We start from the raw sequence: 23542 nt of genomic DNA on the forward strand, positions 1-23542 counted from the left end.
CTCTGAATTCATCTAAATATGTTAGAGTTGCTGTCCTTTATTTTTCATGGATATGTTTGAGAGCAATGTCAGGTCACCTTTACAATGTAATGCATTGTCAGAAATTTCATATTGAATGTCCAGTTTTAAAACTCTTATATTCTTGATTTTGCATTTCTTATTTGCAATGGTGATGGATAGGTTGACAGATGAGATCAGACAGGAGTCCCCGTGGACTATGATGTTTGCAGATGACATTGTGATCTGTAGTGAGAGTAGGGAACAGGTGGAGGAGACCCTGGAGAGGTGGAGATATGCTCTAGAGAGAAGAGGGATGAAGGTCAGCAGGACTAAGACAGAATATATGTGTGTGAATGAGAGGGAGGATAGAGGAATGGTGAGGATGCAGGGAGTAGAGGTGGCAAAGGTGGATGAGTTTAAATACTTGGGATCAACAGTTCAGAGTAATGGTGAGTGTGGAAGAGAGGTGAAGAAGAGAGTACAGGCAGGATGGAGTGGGTGGAGAAGTGTCAGGAGTGATTTGTGACAGACTAGTTACCAGTAAGAGTGAAAGGGAAGGTCTACAAGAGGGTAGTGAGACCAGCTATGTTATATGGGTTGGAGACAGTGGCATTGACAAAAAGGCAGGAGTCAGAGCTTGATGTGGCAGAGTTGAAGATGCTAAGATTTGCACTGGGTGTGACGAGGATGGACAGGATTTGGAATAAGTATATTATAGGGTCAGCCCAGGTTGGAAGGTTTGGAGACAAAGCCAGAGAGGCAAGATTACGTTGGTTTGGACATGTGCCGAGGAGGGATGCTGAGTATATTGGGAAAAAGATGCTAAGGATGAAGCTGCCAGGTAACAGGAAAAGAGGAAAGCCTAAGATAAGGTTTATGGATGTGGTGAGAGAGGACATGCAGGTGGTTGGTGTGACAGAGCAAGATGCAGAGGACAGGAAGAAATGGAAACAGGTGATCCGCTGTGGCGACCCCTGATGGGAGCAGCCGAAAGAAGAAGAAGATATTCTTGATTTTGCATGTTTTTGTCTTATAATCTACATATTAAAAATAGGTTCTGTTTTCGAAGTTTCAAATCCAAAAGTGCTATAATTAGTATCAGACATCTTTGTTATAGTGAAAGAATAACATTAAACTATGTTAAATATTGAGATCATTAGAACATGTTAAATTAAAAGCAATTATTCAGGGATAACTGGTACAAGTATTTTTTTCTCTTACCCCCAGTAGTATTTCATTTGTTGTGTTCTTTTCCCACACCATCTGCTTGGATTTGTTTTGATAAGCACTTTGCATGGATAATTTAGCCTATGAGTTAGCACACATTATCCTTTTGTCCAGGGTTTGATTCCTTTGGCCTGTATTTGCCTACTGCATGACTCTTATAGGTTCATATGAATGCATTAGTCTAACAACCACAAGGGCCTTTTAAGCGTAGAAAAGCTCTACTTGTATCAAGATTATGTCATCTCAGATGAGACTTGAACCCATAATCCCTGGCTTAGGAGGCCAATGCCTTATACATTTTCCCTAGCGTAGGAGGCCAGTGCCTTATCCATTATGCCACTAGAGCCTGACATAAAATGGTCTCTCTGATGTCAAGCAAGTGCACAAACATATACACACACACACACACACACACACACACACACACACACACACACACACACACACACATACCTCAGCTGACTACAATGGGAACAGTACCCTTACCTATCAAAGTACACTGATTAAAGAACTACTATGTTTAAGGCAAGCACCACATCTGAAGTTACTTAACCAGGGAGTGGTTGAGAGTCAGATAAAGGTACTTGTGGATCAATGCTCTACTCTAGTTAATAAATAAATAAATAGATGTACAGATACATTAAATGTAATTATCTTAGTCAGACATTTAGTACTTAAATATTTAAACCTATGAATCTATAACAAGCATATTAACCCATGAACCTCTAGTTAACATTTTCTCCATGTATGGAATAGGAAAAAATGAACAAGCATAGGAATCTGTCTAGTTCCAACCTCACTACCACAACTGTTGAAGAAAAAATTAAAAAAAAAAAAAAAAACAGAGAAATTAGTGGTCTTAAACCTTTGCTGATGAGCTCAGTCACAATAATTCCCAAAAATCAGGAAAACCAGGTAGTGTTCCAAAGCAACAAACATTTATTCGTCACAGATAAGTGATCCTCAGTATCAAAAATCAGAAATTTTAACCTGTTATACTCTTATTATATTTCTCCTAAAACCTTTTGTCTATTAATACTTTATGTTGTAGGTAACTGCCACCTTTAACAGTGGTAATGCATAGCATTGCTGTTAATGGCTGCAGTGACATGTCATACAGACTTTTTTCTACCTTTTTGTAAACACTTGCATAGTAGGATTACAAGGATGAAATGCATACATATGAAAAGTTAGTCCCCCTAAAATGTTTTTTTTATCTTATTCCCCTTCAAGTTAAAACATTCTGCTGTGTCTCTGAAGATGAAAGTGTAAGTTAGAAAATTTGTCAAACATGATTCACAGTAGTCCAAGATCGAATGGGTCGTGCATCTCCTAAATATATGCTAGGTGATGGTTCAAGTGGTTTTGAAGAGGGGATACCATGTGCACTGTATGGAGAGTTGGTCCATTGTTGTGATCTACTTGATGCAGGTGATCCTGGAGGCAATGATCTGTCAGTATTGTGTGTCAGTGATCAGGATCTTGAATAGGAGGCTCTGCTAGGTATACATGAACACTGATGTGGCCCGCATGAAATCTGTTATGCTTGTTCACCTAGACTACTTACAGGACTTTCTTGAGAAGCAATTGTATTCTCACATATTCTCTCCCCATGTGTCTGGACAGTACCCTATCCTATTCCCCTTACAATACAGACTCCCACTTAAGTCTGGTAGGTCCTAACTAGAGGAGGCTGATTGGTGTGTTACTGTACCATGCATAAGTCAGTATGGTAATGACATTATCCCTACTCTGTGCCATTCCCATGTACTGCTGGAAATCATCACGCATACTGTGGTAGACCCTGACCATTTCCAGCTGATTCTGTTGCAGTGCTCTGAGCACTAACAGTGTCACAACGTATTCCCTGCTGGCCAGGCAATGCTTTATGTGTTTCCTGGGGAAGCTGTAACATATTCCTGCACCTGGAACACTTTTTTTAAAGGAGTCTTTGTGTAAGCTGTTACCTCTGAATGTCTCCCATCATTGTGAAAATGTTCACCTGGGTTTGAAGGTACTGGTGTTGAGGTGCATGATTGTTCCTCCTGCACATGAGCGTAATGTCATCATGTGCATGACTTTGTGATACACTGTTGCTTCCTGCAGAGTTACTAACCTGTTGTGTAGTCTGAGATATTGACATTATAATTGGAGACAGCCTTCAACTTTCCTCAGGCTGACTCATAAATGTAACTATGTCATCATCATCATCATCATCATCGTCATCATCATCGTCATCGTCATCATCGTCATCATCATCGTCATCATCATCATCATCATCATCATCATCATCATCATCATTGTCATCATCATCATCATCATCCTCGTCATCAGCCTCAGCATTATCAACAGCATCACCAATGGCCATTCTGCTGCTGGTATCCTCCAAATTTACTGGTGTCGTGGAACTGTTTGTTTTTTATGCTGAACCTGTAAAAATGGTTTGAAAACATTACTAATAATGAAACTGCACACACTGCTATATGCTTATATGGGGGAAGCAGGACGTTTACCATGCAGACTGCCTTCACTGCTATGCTGTGCTGACATACAAGGTTCACCTATTAACTGTCATGTTTTTAATGTGATCATTCCTTGTCAGCATTAAATTCTCCATGTAAGTATGTGTTACTGTTTTTAAAGCAACCTTCATGAGCAGATGAGTGTTGCTGCTGAAGACATTGGTAATACCCCACACCACCTCTAATTATTCCAGTGGCACCACCTTCTGTGAAACAATCACCCCCACAGATAGATAGAAGGTATTCCTCATCTGGTGTTAAGTGAATAATTGATGGAGCCCCCCCCCCCCCCAGCCTTGCTACTGGCACTTCCTACCATATCTTATTGCACTTTACTGTCTATTTTTACCATGCCCTGCATTAATGCTGAGAAGTACTTGATTCCAGACTTTGGTCAACTCGACTTGTTTGAATCCCCCCATCCCCCCCTTTTACCAATTACGTTTCCCATCTGTCCTTAAGGCTGCCATGAGGACACAAATTTTCTTATAGCTAAAATTATCCTCTGCTTGGATCCTTTATTTTCCATCACTACTGTATATTAAAAAAGGGCCACAGTCACACAGTCATTTTTTTTATGTAATCACTTTTAAACTACAAAACACTGGCTAACTTTGCCTGCCATTCTCGTAAAAAATGTTAATTAACACAAAGCACATAATGATATGTGTGTGTGTGTGTGTGTGTGTGTGTGTGTGTGTGTGTGTGTGTGTGTGTGTGTGTGTGTGTGTGTGTGTGTGTGTGTGTGTGTGTGTGTAATATATATATATATATATATGTGTGTGTGTGTGTGTGTGTGTGTGTGTGTGTGTGTGTGTGTGTATAAGACATCTCAGTCTAGCCAATAAAATTGCATTGTATTACTTGCAGTGTATTCAAGTCATTAAAGCAATCATTTATTTTCTTTTTTTATATAATTCATCCATAACCTGCCCTCCCACCACTGTCATGTGTTCATAATACTGCCATTTTTTCATTTATCACTCCATCCATCCATCCATTTATCCACAACTTCTTTTTCCTATCTTTCCACATGGGGTTGGAGTGTCACTTCAACAGTGACAATCATCTAGCGCCAAGGTTTACACCACCGGGTGGCTTGTGTTGGCATGGTAGTTCATCCATACCACACACACATTCACACCTATGGCCAATTTAGAGAGTCCAATCCACCTACTACATGTCTTTGAAATGTGATAGGAAACTGGAGCACCCAGAGAAAACCCAAGTGAACACAAAATGTGGGAGGAAACTGGAGCACCAGGAGAAATCCCAGGTGAACACAGGAAGGACATGCAGACCCTGCACAGAAGGCATTCCAGCCAAGAATCAAACTGGGGAAACTCTTGCTGTTTGGTGACAATGCTATCCACTGTGCCATGCTGCCGTCCAATATTTTCATCACTGTCACTCAGAAATCTCCCAGTAAACATACATTTATGTTGACTCAGCAAAATATTCTTACCATGGCAGAACTATGCAATTAAATGACTGCATTTCTGGCATGTATACACGTCAGTAAATGATTCCAAAGTAATGGCTATTCTCATTTATTACAAGTCATTTCCACTGTTGCTGTACTGAAATCCAACTTGTAAATCAAAGTAATTATAGCAATCATTTGTTGCCATCGTAATACACGCATCATATATGTAAGTAACATTTGTTAACTTTAACTCACTAATTCAACATATTTTAAATGCTTCTTATTAAATTATAATTGTATTAAAATTATTTGCTAACTTTAAGAAGTCTGGGGCATCCTAAAACATTTGTCTCCTAGCTCACTCGAATATTGGCAAATTAATATGGCAATATTCAAGTTTTCCATGTAAATTCACGTGCTTTATGCAAATGAGGCCTTTTTTTATTTATCTCTATAAATCTTAGTAATATACAAAAGTGTACAACCATGTATCAGCATCCATGGCTCTTGATTGATCGTGAACGTAGGCCCAAACTGACATGAATGTACTGAGAACAGCTCTGCAGTCCACAGCACTCCTCAGCAGTCTGCAGCTTGCCACAGTAATGCACAAATGTCTCTGTACTTAAAATCAGAATATAGTAAAAAAAAAAAATGGGATTATCTGAATGACAATTTGCACAGTGTAGTCCCAGCCCATCTAATGTCATCTGTCACACTTAAGCCCCTCAAACAACTCATTGTTTCTTAAAATAATAATATACAACCCCAAAAAGTATAATTCCTGCTGTATTGCATGAGGCAGGTATAAATGGTAGTCAGATGGAATACTCTAGAAAATGCACCTCATGCAATGACCAGCAGCAGTAGCAATTGTAACTCACATTCATAACTACTATTCAATATATTTCATTTTTTATCCACGTGTAAGTGAAATGTGAACAGCTTCCTTTAAGAACAAAAATGCATGTGACAAAGCATTTTTGGTTTAACCAGACTTGTCAGTAATATCAGTATCTGGTGTAATGCCTCTACTACTTAACTGGGTTTGGTTAAGATGATGTTACACCCCAGTGTGAGTGGTTTTGAACCTCTGAACTACAGACCTGCTCTTACTTTCTTCATTTTGTTTCTGGCACTTCGCGTCATGGCATCACCTGTGAAGACACAAGGCCACATTCCAAGCTGGTCCAACAAAGAGACCCTTATTATGCTCTAGCTTTTCAACAAGTCATATCAGGAAAATAGTGAGGCACGCACAAAAACTATTACCTGGAAAAAAATTGATATCTGGCAGTGCTATCACCAGTATGATGACTTGCAGAAGTGTAGGCCTGACCAGTTGGTTAAGTGGATAGACCAGGTGACATAGAGAATGCTAGAGTTCTGTAGTAGTTACATTTTTTTTACTTGTTACTACTTTGAGTGATATTCAACATAAAAACACATATAACAAGTTTGCATAAATAGAAGTTCCTGCTGAAAAAGATATTTGTAATTGCAAAAATTATCTGTATCATTGTTATAATAATGCAAAGGAAGTTAAAACATATGTATACACATACATGCATCTGTTTAAAAAGATATGGTTATTTGTTAACGTAATGTTCTGAATAAATGCAAATGTAACCAATGTAATTAATGTCTGCATATATCGCTCTGTAAATCAAAGGCAAATGTGCAGGATTACAAGAAGTACTTGTTCGTGTATTTATACAGACTGAAGAAAAAAATTCAATTAAATCACATAATAATTGAATATATCATTGCATGAACTGAATTACTATTTAGATTACATGCAGACAGTTTTGGTAAATAATTTTTTTTGTATGCCAAATAAATATCACTATAACAATAGTTTAACACAGTTGTTTGTTCAAAAGTAATGTAAGTCCACATACATCATGGCTGAAATGTCAGTCAGGCACCCCGGCCTAGACAATTTGGAGGTTGAAGGAGAAGGGTAGGGTTGTTGTGTCAAGTGAATGACCAGAACATTCTTTACTCAAAAATGACTAGTTCTAAATTACTTATTAAATCACACACATTTGCACACCAAAGGAGTGCAAACTTCCACAAATTTCTACATATGTCTGTGTGAATAGCTTTTTCCTACAGTGTTATATTCAGACCATAGTATTTTGAAAACAACATTCCACCCACATTGCATACTTTTCTTTTTAACTTCCATTAAGTTGAAGATTGTCACAGTATAAGAATTCATACAGTCACATATATATGCATACCTCTCAACTGTACAGATTTTCGCAGAATGTCCAGATTTGTGCCTCATATGTTTGGTCTGTTTCTCATAAAGTTGTGGTCTTCTGGCAAATCTTTGGTAAATTGAGAGCTGAAGTCATAAAATAATGACAGACATTTGAGTTTCAACCTTCATACCCTTTAGAAAATCCATGCTAATGCAAAATCTTTTATTCTATCATTTTTTAAGTTTGTTGTTGTATCTTTTGGCTTTTCCCGGTTAGGGGTCGCCACAGCAGAACTCTGGTCCGCTAATGATTGGCAGTAGATTTTTACTTACCGACTTGCCAGGCCTGACGCACAACCTTCAACGAAGGTACGCCCATTCACGCATGTCTCCACACAGAAGACGCTTTAGCTGATAATCCAACAGGACAACGTCTTACTGTGAGGCGACAACACTACCGCAGCACCACCACTGCAGCTACAGAGGCAATATTTAAAAGGTATCCCTATTTTTGGTCCTTTGCCCCCCCCCCCCCATTATTTTTGCCTTTGTCCAGATTTCTTGCCCTTAGAGGTTGAGAGGTATGTACATAATGTAAAACAAATCCCCCCCAAAAAAACATTGAGGAAGCACTGAAGGGAATACGTTACCTTGAAAATACAGGTAAACAAGAATTGTCTTATGTCTTCTCTTTACAGCTGAGGATGAGGTAAGATATAACAAAAGGCAGCAGGAATGAAGAGTAGCTACGTTACTAACTTATGACTACAATTCCATACAATAATATCTGTTGACCTTATTTCCTGATACATATAGATAGATAGATAGATAGATAGATAGATAGATAGATAGATAGATAGATAGATAGATATAGTAATCTTAAATGAGTCAGTAGTGGGCATTTGTTACATTACTGAAACCAAGACTGCAGTATTCTGTCTTAAACTATTTCTAAATGTGTATAAAAGATTATGCACCACTTACCTTAAACAAATGCCATCAAATCATTACATTACTGTAAACAAGACTGAGAGATATGTCAGTACATAATTGCTGTAGTCTGTCTTAAACTGTTTTCTTTAGTGGTTGTAATGAAATATTTTTACATTTTACCTGAAAGAACTGCAGTGAAATCATTACATTACTGCAAGCAAATGTAATGAATATGTCAATATAAACTGGATTATTTTTGTCTTTAAATGATTAACTGTAATATTAATGAATGGTATTTTTAGTGCTGTCCTGAATGTCAGACTCAGAAATGTGCAGAACTTGAGAGGAACACACTGCCCTTCCAAGGACTCACAAGCACTTCCAATATGAATTCATCTGAAGTCTGCATAAGCACTGCTCATATCCTTCCTCCCAGTGTATGCATAAGCTTTTCCCATGTACAAACTGTACTTCAGTAAAGTTTTACTTGTAATGTAAAACTGTTTTAAGAAATTAAATGCCATGTAATACAATGTGAGAATTTATTCTGTACTTTCAATTTTGTCCCCTCCTTCTCTGTTTTTATTATTTTAATTATGCATTTTTTCTCCTTAATTATTTTATTTCTCTCCCATTTATTTTACTTTTTTTACAGATTCAAATCTCTGAGGAGTGGCCCAGGCATGTAGCTCCCAGGTTAGGGTGCACACACCCTCTCCCCGTCCAGGGACTTCCTCGCAGGTCTGGGGTGAAGGCACCAGTCCTGCAGGCACCCTGGCATGTGATAGTCTGGAAAGCCTCACAGAATAGGGACGTCAGGACTTGGTAGAGGACATACTGGATCAGGTACTGGACAGACAGATTCAACCAGCCAAAGCCTCTCTTTAGCATGTTGAAGACATGGTCTTCCAGTTGGTGCTGACCACTGTACTACTGCATGCCCTTACCTCCTCAACATCAGGGTCACCTACTGCACCAATATCTGGGAGTGGAAGTTTTTGGGGTTTTATGGATGGTGAACCCCTGTACTATCTCTTCTTCAGTCTTTCTGCCCTTACCCTTTATCCATCATCCTGTTACCTTTTGACCACCCACAATCCCTATCACAAAAACACACTTAAAAGAAATAGGGATGGTCTATCCCTGACAAAAACATGGTGCCCCTCCTCTCCAACCACTTGTAGTAGAAACCATCTTGATGTTTTCCTTCTGTGTTCCCATCTTTGCCTCCCATTTGTCAATCTTTCCCATCTCCCTCCTTCTGTTCTATAATAAAACCATGCTCTTGCCTTAGAACTTTCAAGAATGACGGCGCTGAGAAACACTCTGGCAATACTCAGAAACGACGTAATACTAATCCGCAGGCATTTGCATACTAATCCACAAGTTCCTAATGCTGAATTTTACATACTTTTTGCTTTTGCAGTAAATAGGTGTGTTTTTACAAAGGGTTTTGCTCATGCTCACTGACTGCAAATAACTTGCTCAGAGCTTAGTTATAAGTCCGTCTGGCAGCACTATTTCAAGATAACTGCTAGGCATGTGCAAAGTCTTGGACTACGAACAACATCCTGTACTTAAAAGTAATTTCTTACTATTGAAGAAAGTTGAATTTTATGAAATTTAATGTGTTCTGCTTGCACCTAGTGAACCAGTTATTTTGCACGTAATGGAGCATTTTGATTACTATTGCATTTAAGGAGCGGGCACTGCATCCAGAATATTACCATTCCTCTATCTCACAAACACTGCAGCCATGTAAAGAATGGCATAATAGTCATGGTCTTATGTATTACATGATGCAGGATAAACATACCTCTCAACCTGTAGACACTGAAAATAGGAACTAGGGCCCTCGAAAATCAAGTACATCCAGCCAAAAATCTGGTCATCTAATTAGCACAAAATGTAAATGCCAAATAGCACATAGCCCTTCCTACTTCCATTGGGAATGTGAGGCAGTACTCAGAAATATGTTTTTAAAAAGAGAGAATGCCAAAAATTAGGGAAAAATATAAGTACATTATCAAAGAGACAGTGTGCAATCTGTACACTTTAATGAACATTATTGCACAATTCTACCAAACAAGGTTGTTTATTTTTGCAACTGAAAAAGGAAGATATAAGATATTTGTCCTCTCTCTCTCTTTAAATTATTAGTACAACTAATATGGTGGTCATGTAGTCTGTGTGTTTTTTTTTTTGTGTACTGGACAGCTTCAAACATCATGTGTTATGAGGGGGATTCAGAAAAGTGTGTCAGAGGTAAATCAAGCCTGAAAACAGGGACATACCTCCAAAAATAGGAACATTGTGTATAGGGGTAAATCAGGCCTGAAAATATGAATGTTTCTCTAAAATAGATTCACATCAGAGGTCTGAGGATACACTATTGGCAGGATGCTAGAACATTCCCTCGTGGCATGAAAGCCTCCTTTAAATGAATTGGAACAGCTGATTAGAATTGTATGTGGGAAGAACTACATATATTAAACTAAATGTCTGCTTGCATAGTGGATAGTGGAAACCTTTTTTACCAACAGTAATCTTTATCAATGGCCATTGCATGTATTAAAGTTTAAACCACATACAAAATCAGATTACAAGTTGTTCAGCCCAGAGTAATTCTTGTTATGTTAGAGCACTGCCCGTGCCTACTCTATACAGGAAGCTTAATCTTTTCAGCTGCAAAGCAGCCTTTGCATTCCCATTTGCATATTGCTGGAGTTGTGCAGAAACGTGATATGCTGCAACTGCCATATATGCATATTAAATCCTAATGGCTCGTTCAGCATTGTCTTACGAGTAGAACAAGTTGTGAGTCAGTGTCAGATGTCATTCCACTATGCCAGTGTCATGAAAATAAGTGCCTCCACCTGGCAGGTGCAGACAGCCATATGATGCCTTATATCAGACTTATCCCATTATATGCAGCATATGGCCTTCTTGAAATCCACCCTAAATCATTCCATCAGAACATTCACAGGGCAGGTGCTTTGTACTTCTAATAAACTGCTGATAGAATGTGTTGCATGGTAAATGGGCATCTGATATGCTTAGCTCAACCACTCCTTGTTTAATCTCAGACCTGTGCAGCAAGGGCCGAATCTATGCACTGTACATGCTCCATGTTTTCTTGGGGAGTGGCTTGCTCCTGTAGCATTGGACAGCTTGGTGATTCAGTAGTAACATCTCTGCCTCACATATCCAGGGTTAGGTGTTCAATTCTGGTCATGGTCTGGGTGGATTGTCAAGTTTGCCCTTTGCCTGTCTGGATCTTCCTCCCAAAACATGCTGAGTGATCAACTACATTAGATTGTCTGTATTTGTTTTGTATTTCTCCTTGCCTTTGTGGCCCAGTTTATGACGGAAAAGGGTCCAACGACTAGCCCACTTACCCTGTTTACAAGTAATGCTCCAATATTCCCCATTGCTTTCATAAATGAGATAGAATATTGATCAATGGCAGTGGAGGAATTATTTGTAACCTCTAACCAGTGAAAAACAGCAGAAATTCCTGATGTTGCTACAATAAACTGAGATGTCTTCTTTGTGGAATCAGATAACCATAATGATATTCTTCATGTTTCACTGTTGCAGTCATCACATTTGGGTTATCTGCTTGCAGTAGCCCTCAGTTGGCCTGATTATCAAAGTATTGGGTCCTGTGTCGGTTGCTGTCTCATCTTCTGTGACGTCAGGTAGTCAGGGGTATAAAGCATATAGCCGACGCCATTACAGCAGTCTTTCTTGCCGTGCGGTGCCCAACACAGAAGCAGTTCACAAGTGCCAGTCGGGCGACTCCTGAAATTTTCGTTTTCGAGTTTCAGAACCGAAGTCTTCAACTAAAGCTAATTACCCCATTGGGGAATCTTTTTCTTGCTCTAAACCGATGTCAGTAAAAGTCACTAATTGTATTTCTTGTGGAAAGCAAATACCTCATAAATATTTTCATTCATACTATATTCCTTGCCTAGGCCCTGACCACGACATACCTCGCTGTCAGTTTTGTGCCCTATTTAAACTTCGAACTGTTCGTCGTCAGTATATTTTCGCTTCTACACATTTTGGTACTCGGATCAATTATCCAGATATATCTTCAGTAAGCCACCTGACTACCGACATTCTGAAAAAACACAAAGATAAAGACAGAGACAGGCCGCCTAGGTCCAAAGCTGCCGACGATGCTTCTCCTAAGCTAGTCGCCAGTTCGCCGGTACTAAGTGAGGTGCTTTCGCAGCCCCTGATACCTGCTACTTCAGATTCGCAGGCCCCTACTGAGACCCATTTGGAGTCCGGTATGCCGCAAGATGCTTCAAGTGTGGAACCTGTGGATGTCTCTACCTTGGATGGGTCCGGAGCCGCTGTGCAGGCACCGGCTTATGAGGGTGTATTCAGGCCTACTGACTTGCATATTAAACCAATGCCATCTTCTTCTTCAAGGCCTAAAACTTGAACCATGCCTAGGAAACCGATGACCAGACCGCATGGTCAGGCCTCTATGCCTAAAAAACAAATGATAAGAATGGCTGAAGACCTTATTACTTTAATCAGGGGAAGCCAACCTTCCCCCTCTAAGAGACCTAGGACTGAATTTGCTTATGATACTTCTGACCAGGATTCTGAAATTTCTGTCTCCTCTGATGACCAGGGTGTACCCTTATCCACCTATGAGGATTCTGATGCAGAGGACTCTATTCCCTCTGCTTCTCCCCCAGAGGATTTTTCTTTTGGTGAAACCTTGCATACTCTTAAGGAGCATTTTCACTGGGAAAGCCAGGATTACTCTGATTCTAAAAAGTGCTTAGAGATTTCTTACTCCTGCCCCAACACAGGCCTTTAGCTATCCCTCCGGGGCTGGACATTGTTGATGATGCCTTTTCGGGATCTAGCTTGGCCCCTGACTCTTTACCTCCTGCTCCCAGGAAACCTGATAGATATTACAGGGTCCCTGATTCTCACAAGTTTCTTTTTAAAAATCCTACTGCAGATCCTGAGACCATTTCACAGGGACCCAAGGGCATTAAGGCTACTACTGCCAAAAATCCTACCCCCTCTGATAGAGATTCCAGGGTCATGGGGTAAGAAGGTATGCTCCTCTGCAACCTTGGCCATCAGGGCCTTAAATTGCCAGTTTCATATGTTAAAGTATCAGCAGCATATTATTGGATTGCTTAAACAGAAAATGATATTGATTCCTGATTGTGCTGAAAATAAGGATTTACAGGATTTAATGCATTCTGCTGAACAGGTTGGAAAACATACTTTGCAATGTGGTTTTGAGTCACTAAAGGTATCTTGAAGGGCTGCTGTTACTGGGTCTGTACTTAGAAGGCATGCTTGGCTTAAGGAACAATCTTTGCCAGATCATGTTAAAACTAAATTGCCGGATGCTCCCTTAAATCAGGACTGCCTGTTTGGCAACAAAGCAGAAGAAGTTCTTAAAAAGATGAAGGAAAAAGCTAAATCTATACAAACTGTTAAAGATTTCTTACAAGTGCAGCCTTCAAGATTTAGTAGGCATTGGCCCTCAAAAAATTGGTCCTTTCCTGCCTCTTCCAGACCTTCTCAGTTCAAGCCCAGAACCAGCAGAACAACCAGGCTTCAGTCCCAGGGTACACACAGGACTAAGCAGTGGGGGGCTCCCACTTCCAAATCAGGGAGTAGTAAGACTCCCCCCTATGGTAAGCTGTCTCAATGGCAACTTTAAAACTTCCAAGCACTTCTCAACTGACTGCTCCTTTAGTGGGAAAGATTGCTCTGCAAGCAAAAAACTGGGAACTCATTACCAAGGACAAATGGGTTTTAAACAGTTTCCCAAGGATACAGATTTCACTTCCACACGTTACCAACCCCAGATGGTTGGCAGATCTGCCCCCAAATTAGTGGGCAGAGGCTCAAAAGCAAGTACTCTCTCTCTTAAGATTAGAGGCTATTCAGACTGTACCAGAACAGGAAAAGGGACAAGGTTTCTACTCAAGACTTATCCTGGTACCCAGAAAAGACAACACATGGCATCCAAACCTGGACCTTTCTATCCTAAAGACCTTTTTGGTTATTCCAAAATTCAAGATGCTAACTCTTCACCAGTTGCTTCCCATGATAGGCAAGGATGCCTGGTTGGCAACACTGGATTTAAAGGAGGCCTACCTGCACATTCCAATCAGGGAGTCTTGCAGAAGATACCTATGCTTCAAAGCAGGCTACATGCACTATCAGTTCTCTTCACTGCCCTTTGGCTTATCTACTGTGCCCAGGGTATTCACAAAGTGCCTAGCTCCAGTCATTGCATTTTGCAGGCAAAGAAATATTCAAATATACCCATACCTGGACGATTGTCTAATTCAGGCAGAAAGCCAGGACATACTTTTGAATCATCTGGCTTTTGTACAAAAGGTGCTAACTTGTCTGGGGTACACCATAAGTGAAAAGAAATCACACCTGGTACCCTGTCAACAAGTAATATTCCTAGGAGCAAGCTTGAATACAACTTCCCAGATGGCTTTCCTCGCGCCAGAGAAACAAATTCATTTGACAAGTTACTTCAAACTAGTGGCCACAAAGACCTTGCTGTCTGCAAGGAAAAAAACAGCAAGCCTTGGGGTTCATGGCCTCGTGCATTCTACTAATTCTGTATGCAAGACTGCATATGAGGAAACTACAGTGGTATCTAAAAAGCCTATGGTGTCAACATTCTCAGGATCTAGAAGCAATGATTCCTATCATACCTTGCCTACGGTTAAAATTCCTTTGTTGGGCAGAGGCCTGCCACCAAAAACAAGGGACTGCCATTCACTCTATCCCCTGCTGCCCAAACCCTAACAACAGGCACATCAGACTATGCATGGGGGGCTCACCTGGCGTTGAAGTGCATTCAGGGCAAATGGAACCCAAGTCAAATGCAAATGCATATCAATCAAAAAGAAATGTTAGCTGTACAGAATGCTCTGACAGCCTTCAAGGACCACATTCTTCCAGGACAATTAATGGTAAAGACGGACAACACCACTGTTATGTGGTACATAAACAAGCAGGGGATACCCATTCCTACCCCCTCTGCAGACTAGCCATAGCTCTGTGGAACACAGCCTTGAGCGACCAAGTGCATCTACAGGCTCAATTCCTGCCAGGAAAACTAAATACACTGGCAGATGAACTAAGCAGAAATCTAATGGACCCATATGAGTGGAAACTGGAACCAAACACTTTCAACATTTTGATAAACAAATGGGGGAGCCCAGATATAGACCTGTTTGCCTCCACCCCAGAACTATCAATTGGACAAATTCTGCACAAGGAATCCCCACAAACAAGCTTGGAAAGTGGATGCTCTGTTCTTCAGCTGGAAAAATCAGTTTATGCCTTTGCTCCTCTGCCTCTCCTTGCCAAAGTACTACTAAAGATCAAACAGGACACACCGAGGATGATATTGATTGCACCAGACTGGCCATGCCAACAATGGTACCCCCTCTTGCGCAGTGTGTCACAGCTAGCCCCATGGCACCTGCCTTAGACCCCTACCCTACAGCAGGAGAGCCAGATTCTGCACCCCTGGCTTCAAACCCTGCACCTGGCAGCCTGGCTAATTACCTAATGTCGCCATTACCATCCCTCAGTAAGTAAGTGTTGTATGTCATTTTTGAGGCAAGGAGGCCTAGTACTAGAAAATCTTATGCTGAAAAATGGAAAAGATTCTGTGCCTGGAACCAAACTCACACACATCAGCACCCAATTTACCTCAGATTCTTCAATACTTAACTGAGATGCTTCAGAAGGGCCTTTCCTTTTCCTCCATTAAAAGTCACGCCTCAGCAATTTCAGCTCATTACAACACAGAACCACCCCTCTTTTCTCACCCACAGCTCAAGCAGTTTCTCAGAGGGGCCAAAATCTTACCACCAAGAAGAGCCCCAACTCCAGCCTGGGACCTTAACTTTGTATTGGAAAAACTCACTCTGCCTCCTTTTGAGCCATCTGCAAGTTGTTGTTGTTGTTGTTTGTCTTTCGGCTTTTTCCCGGTAAGGGGTCACCACAGCGGAACTCTGGTCTGCTAATGATTGGAAGTAGATTTTTATGAAACACCGAGGTGCCAGCTCGACGCCCAACCTTCAATGAAGGCATGCCCATTTATGCACGCATGTCTTTCGAATGCTACCCAACCACGGAGAGGACATGCAGACTCCACACAGAAGGCACTACCAAGCCTTGCCGAGAATCGAACGGGAGAAACTCTTGCTGTGAGGTAACAACGCTACCACCATACCACCGTGGCATTGAGCCAGCTGCAAGTGCAGAGTTAAAATTCCTTTCTTGGAAAACAGCGTTCCTTTTAGCAATCACTTCAGCAAGAAGGGTATCTGAATTACAGGCTGTTATGGCAGTGGAGCCTTTCATCATCTTTCATGCGGACAGGGTGTCCCTCAAGACAAATCCCTCCTTCATGCCCAAGGTGGTATCCAGTGTGGCTCTTAATCAATCCATTCATTTGCCAACCTTCATTTCTAATCCACAGAATAAAGGGGAATGGATGCTGCACTCCTTAGGTGTGCACAGACAACTTAGATTTTACTTGGACAGGACTAAACCTCAAAGGAAATCTGAACAACTGCTGGTGGCATTTGCTGCAGGGCAGAGGGGAAGGCTATTTCAAAGCAATCCATTTCTAAATGGATAGGCCATTGCATTAATTTCTGCTATAAGCACCATGGAAAACCTATCCCACAGGGGATTAGACCCCATTCAACCAGGGCTGCATCTACCTCTACAGCCTTTCTCAGGGGTGTCCCTACCAGAGACATCCTAGAAGCTGGTACCTGAAGTTCTGTACATACCTTCACCAAGCATTACCATTTTCCAATTTTCTCTAAAGCCAGAGCTGGCTTTGCCACTGCAGTCTTGCAGGGCCTTATAGCTGGTCCTAATGCTACCTAAATTCCTCCTCCCATCCTTAGCTTTGGGAATCTACCCAAATGTGATGACTGCAACAGTGAAACATGACGAACATAGTGCTGTTGTGTACACTTAATATAAATGTAGATGTTCAAGTGCATTCACTGTTGCAGTCCTTTTTACCCTCCCTCCATTCACCTGACTTCTTTTGGCTATACCTCTACACTCCCTTACTGTGCTTAAAAGCATTTTGGTGTATTTGCTTTTTTTTGGAGGTATAACCTTGTATGTATATATATATATATATATATATATATATATATATATATATTTATTTAATTGCTTCCCATTAGGGGGGCAACTGACATCTAGGGCAAGAAAAACTGATGTAATGGCGTCGCTGCATGCTTTATACCCCTGACTACCTGATGTCACAGAAGATGAGACAGCAACCGATGCAGGACCCAAGACTTTGATAATCAGGCCGACTGAGGGATACTGCAAGCAGATAACCCAAATATGATGACTGCAACAGTGAATACACTCGAACATCTACATTTATGGTAAGTATAAACCCTTTCATATGCAGCATATTGCCTTCTTGAATTGTACTCATGGTTCACTGCTGCATGTTCATAGGTTCATAGGTTGGTACTAGGCTATCTGCCCGAAGGCATTTATAAGCCTAGCCAGAATGTGTTGGCTTTCGCCACCCCCTTAGATTAGTTCCCTCTGCCTCTGTCCAGCAGAGCCACTGAAGTGATCCCTGAGGTAAACTTTCTGTTTCCCATCCACTCGTCAAGGTTTCTTTTGAAGAGTGTTAGCGAGGAGCTCTGCCTAATGTAGATTGGGATCTTGTTCCAAAGCATGGGAAGTCTCAGGGACAGGAATCTATCCCTCCAGCATGTCCTATTTTATTGTTGTGGTGAGGTTTAGATCCCCAGAGCATGTGGCTCGAGGAGATAAGGTTTTCTTTAGGTGGAGCATGTCCATCAATTCTGTGTTGGACATGGCCTTTTATGTCAGGCAGAGATCATCTCTGAGTAGGCAGTATGCAACCGAGTACAACTGGAGTTTCTTCAGTCGAGCTGCATAGGGCATCTCTTTGAGGCCAGTGATCCTCTTGGTGAGGTACTTCTGTGGTCTTTACAGCTGTTGCAGGTGTCTTGTAAGGTACATCCCAAATGGGGCATTGTACTTTATGATGGGTCTGATGAGTGATGAGTAGACGGGCACAATGACCTCTTTTGATCTGAATGCAAGCCCTTTTGTGATTAGGTAGGCCACGTAGAAGAATTTTCTAACCACTTTGGCAATGTGATTATCAAAGGTGAGATTACTTTCTACTTGGGTCCCCAGATCCCTTATTATGTCTTCTGTATTTAGGGGACTACCACCTATGTGGTAGTTTGTGTGTACTTTGCTTTTTCCAAAGGGGATGACTATGCACTTTTTGGCATTTAGCTTGAGGCCATGATTTTGACACCAGGTATCCGTCTCAGTGAGACCCTTTTGGAGAATGTCTGTATCAGCCGGAGAGTCAATTATAGCCCCAAGTTTGCAGTCGTGTGTGAACTTGGTCAGCCATAATCCTCCTGTGCTTGCCTGTACCTCTGAGAAGTATATGCCGAACAGGAGGGGGTCCTAGGACTGAGCCCTGGGGAATGTCACTTGTAACCGGTTTAGAGTCAGACCCAGCTCCCGCAACTCTCACCATGTAGGTTCTGTCCGTGAGCCAGTTGGCAACTCATCTTGTGACATAGGGGTTTATGTTCAGGCTGGTGAGTTTGTCTATAATACCAGAATGGGGAATGGTGTTGAAGGCCTTAGTGAGGTCTAGGTAGGCTGTGTGTACCATCTTTCCCTCATCTTTAGTCTTGGTAACTGTCTGAAAGAAGTCCACCAGGTTTAGGAGGCATGATCTGCCCTTAACAAAGCCAAACTGTGTAGGGTCCAGTGTTTGGAGGTTCCCAATGTCTCTATTAATGAGTTCCATGATGATGCGCTCCATAGCCTTGCAGACGAAGCTAGTCAGGCTTATAGGGCGATAGTTCTCAGGGTCTGTTGTGGCTTCACCTTTGTGGAGCAGAATAACCGTTGCTGTGCGCCACTCTATGGGTATGTAGCCTGTGGAGAGGCTGAGTTTGAATGGTGTGTTTAGGTGAGGGGTTAGTTCGTCTTTGAGCTCATGTAGGATGCAGCCTGGGACACTGTCTGGTCCCATTGATGCTATGTTTTTGGCTATGGAGAGGGCTGTTTTAACCTGAGTGTCTGTGATTTCAGGGACTCTACATTCTTCTGGTATGGTTATGGGCCCTTTTGGGGGTGAAAGGGGGGTGAAGTTTGCGCTGAACCTGTCTGCCAGGATGTTGGCGATATCGGTCAGTTCAGTGTATTTTGTGCCATTCTGTATTAACTCCGAGCAGATCTGAGCATTGCCACTTAGATTCTTGAGATAGCTAAAGAATGCCTTGTGGTTATCTTTGGAGTCCTTGTCAATTTTTCTTTCAAAGCTCACCTTGGATGATTTTATGAGGGATCGTAGTTTCTTGCTGATACTGGTCAGGGATGTCTTCCCTTCTTGGGATTTTATTCTTTTCTGTACTAGTTTCCTCCTTCTATTGTATAGCTTGTTTATGGCAGGAGTCCACCAGACTGGTTTTCTTTTCTTTGAGGGGTGAGTCTTGGTTTTGCTTGGGATGGCACAATCCATGCATTCTTGTAGCTGCCTGTAGAATGCATTAGTAAAGGATTTTGCAGCTTGGACAGTGTTATCCTTCAGCATGAAGGCTTTGAAACTTTCCACCTCGGTCTTAAGTAATGTGAAGTTTGCTTTTGAAAAGTTTTTCATGGTGGTTTTCTTGTCCGGGGGTGGGGGCAGAATATGGGTATCCAAAGTGATTTGTTTATGGTCAGATCTAACCAACGAGGGGTTGACCTCTGGTATGGAACACCAGTCGACCATGTTGGTGATAACCAGGTCCAATATGTTGTCACTTCTGGTGGTAGTGTTGACCAGTTGAACGAGGGCATTTGAGTTTATAAATTCTAGGAAAATTGGGCAAGGGAGTTAGTACTTAAGTAGTTCTCCCAGTTAATGTTTGGGTAATTGAAATCATCCAATATTAGGGTGTTTGGTGGGACCTTTATGTTTCCCAGTGTTTCCAGAAACGCGAAATGGGGGTCCTGGAACATGGTGGGTGATCTGTAGCAAGCTACAATTTGAATTGCAGTTTTGCCCATTGTTAGTTGCACGTGGATGATCTCTGAAGCATCGTGCTGTGCCACTAACCTGGAGGTGTGGGTATCCTTGATGAATATGGATACGCCCCCACCTTTTGTATTTCGGTTTGGGTTCTGTGGCTGAAATTTATGGTATAAGTTGTAGCCTGGTAGTGCTGGGGTGCTCTCTGGATCCTTAAATCAGGTTTCTGTTACTGCACATATATCGATTTCCTCCAAAATGAGGAGTGCCTTGAGTGCATGCATTTTGAGGTTTAGACTTCTGGCATTGAGTAGCATTACCCTCAGTTTTTTGTTACTTGTGCTATTTACGGCGGTGGGTTTGTCTTTTGAGCTTTGCCTGAAAAAGGCACTATGGGGTTGGCAAGAGCTTTGGCCAGTATTCGAAAGCCTAAGGGTGACAGGTGCAAGCTGTCTGTAGCGAAGCAGCGTGGCTTGTCGAGCATGTCATCCCAGGCGGACAGACACTGGATCCCCTTTGAATGACACCAGAAACTTAGCCAATTGTTGAAATCGAGAATTTTATCTTTATACCTTGGTATCACTCTTGGTGAGGGCAGGATAATACTCAGGGTCAGGGTCATACCGGCCTGGGCTACTTGATCAGAGAGCTCTTCCATGTCTCTCTTCATGTAGTCCAGGGAGGTATGGCTCAGGTCATTCACACCAACATGGACAATGACAGAGTCATATCTGTACTTGTTCTGGAGTGACCTGAGTGCTTGTGCTATGTGGCGGATCCTGGCACCCGACAGGCAGCTCACAGTAACCTTCTCCTTATTCAGCCTAGTGAGTGGAACGTCAGTGTGCCTGACTATAGTGTCACCTATTACTAGTATGTTGGGTATGTTATTTTGCCTTAAGGGCTGTGTTTGCATGGCACACTGGTTTTGTGAAATATGTGCTTCATGGTTTGTGTTTGGGGGTGGAGGTTGCTTGGATGCCTGCTTTGGTGGACTCTGTTGGTTTTGCAGATTTTTATTTCGAGCCTCCGAGTATGTTTTCATGTTTTTATGTGATTTTTTTGCCGATGCTGGTTTAATGGGTCTATGTGAGACTGCTGGTGTGATGCAAGTATTTCCCTTCTCCTCTTGACTGTTTGATCCAGTCTTGGGTTGGGAGAGCTTAGCCTCTAGTTTGGCTGTATAACTGCATCTCTTGCATGTATTAGTGTTTGGTGGTAGGAGGGAGGGGGTTGTCTGTCTACATGAGGCAGTTGTAACATTGCCTGAAAATGCCCAGATTCACCAGTTGGACTGGAAAGTACACCTGAAACTGCCCTTTGGACATGCCTGGATATGGTCAGTGAACTGTTTTACTGGATGTCTGGTAAGGTCGAATAGAGAGCCTTGTCCTTCTGTACAGTACAGGAGGATCTAGTGCTAGGGTTTATAAGTTCTTGCAATAAGTTTTGAGCAAGTGCCGGGCTGAGAAATGAATGGCTTGAGTGCTTAAGTTGAAAGTTTGTCTAGTTCCAAGGGAAAAATTGAAGAGGAGACTTTGTGGAGCCAGGAATAGTTTTACCCTAGCTAACCAGTGCTGCCCAGCGCACAAAACCGGCCAAATATGGTAATTATAGCAGGGGAAAAGAAAGAGATAGAAATTAGCCCAAAATGGCCAATACACTTTATACTATAAATGGGTAGCCAAATGTCAGGAATGTGACTGCCTGTCAACACTACACAAATTATACATCATGCAGTGTAAATGATAAGTGCTGGTTGTGCCCTAGCACAGGAATGTACAGATTAATTTGTGATTAGAATTATCTGAGCAAAGCAAGCTGCTGTTCTTTCCATTCACAAACTGACATTTCCTTTCTCCCTATACTTTGAAACATGTACAATCGATAACATTAAATGTAGGGAAGTACTTCTCAGCTTTCTTTTCCTTTCTTTTTTGAAATCTGTAATGGTTGCTGTCACCTGGGTGATGTATAATGTAACCACAGTAACTGTGCCACCATACAGCAACGTTAGTGTCCTTCCCAAATCATCTGTACCAAGTGCTGTGGCTGTTCTGTGCGAGGCCTTCCTTATCATAGCCTGTTATCCTGAATAGGAGTCACATTTCAAGAACAAACTTTGCTACTGCTGAATTAATAGCCAAGAAGAATAAGTTTGCCTTTGCTATCCTTAAAATTGTACTTTGGTAGGGTCCTGTGTGTATGTTATTCTAATCAGACAATATTTGCTCAGTCTCCACCAATACCAATGTATTATGCATTTTTAGGTTTATAGATTAGTACTAGGCTAACTGCCATTATGAGCCTAGCCAATTACCCTGTGTGTGGATTAAACCCTACACCTTGTGTTTATAAGTTAAACACCTTAACCATTATGCAGACTTCCTGCTTTCTTAATTCATATACACCTGTACACTTTATATCAAGTATCCTCACCTTGATTATGGCATATAACAGCTCTCCTTTGAAAATAAGTAATTTCCAGATATTTTGTCTTTCATCAGGAATCACATTGTTAACTACTCCGTATAACAAACATCAAATGAATTACAAGACATCAGTCTTTTCATACTTTGCAACTTGTGTAGTTTCTCTTAAAATGTAAAAAATACCAACAGTCAAGGGATACAACATACAAGTAATGAGCTATACCAGACACATCAAAGATAAAATGGGGTGTCTGCACTTTAATGTAATATGGAGCTAATCATTGCCAAGTTAACGCACTAAAACATAACTAAAGTTTTGTTTGCAGTGGTAGACAGCTGGAAAAAATATTTCTGTACCATGGGCCTCATGAGATTTATGGTAAAGTTAAAAAGTAATTGATAGTGCCATCTGCCTCAGCAGCAATTCTGCAAAAATGTTTGTGGAGCACACAATGATCACTTATTTATTGTTTAGAAGCACTGAGTGCAACAGTTCTTCAAGTGCAGTCTGAGTCTGCTTGTGCATAATAATGAACGACTTATAATAACAAGGAAAGCCCAACTCATTGCCTGTATCAGTAAAGAAGTAGCAAGTGGAAGTACTGTAATGCAACTGCCATAGGTAAACACTGCACATAGACTAATTACATTCTAATTCTGAATGGAGAAATTTATACCTTCAGCACTTTCTTATACATA

At 41.4% G+C, this 23542-nt stretch overlaps 1 protein-coding gene across 4 annotated transcripts in view; it reads left to right on the top strand.

Annotated features, from left to right (window-relative positions):
- The window catches only part of PDE8B (phosphodiesterase 8B), a 2824882-nt gene that overhangs the window by 2067033 nt on the left and 734307 nt on the right, over positions 1-23542 (top strand). The gene's annotated exons all lie outside the window — the stretch shown is intronic.

The sequence above is a fragment of the Protopterus annectens genome, chromosome 2.part2 (genome assembly GCF_019279795.1).
Source record: "Protopterus annectens isolate FY-2018-M chromosome 2.part2, PAN1.0, whole genome shotgun sequence".
Classification (NCBI taxonomy): domain Eukaryota; kingdom Metazoa; phylum Chordata; order Ceratodontiformes; family Protopteridae; genus Protopterus; species Protopterus annectens.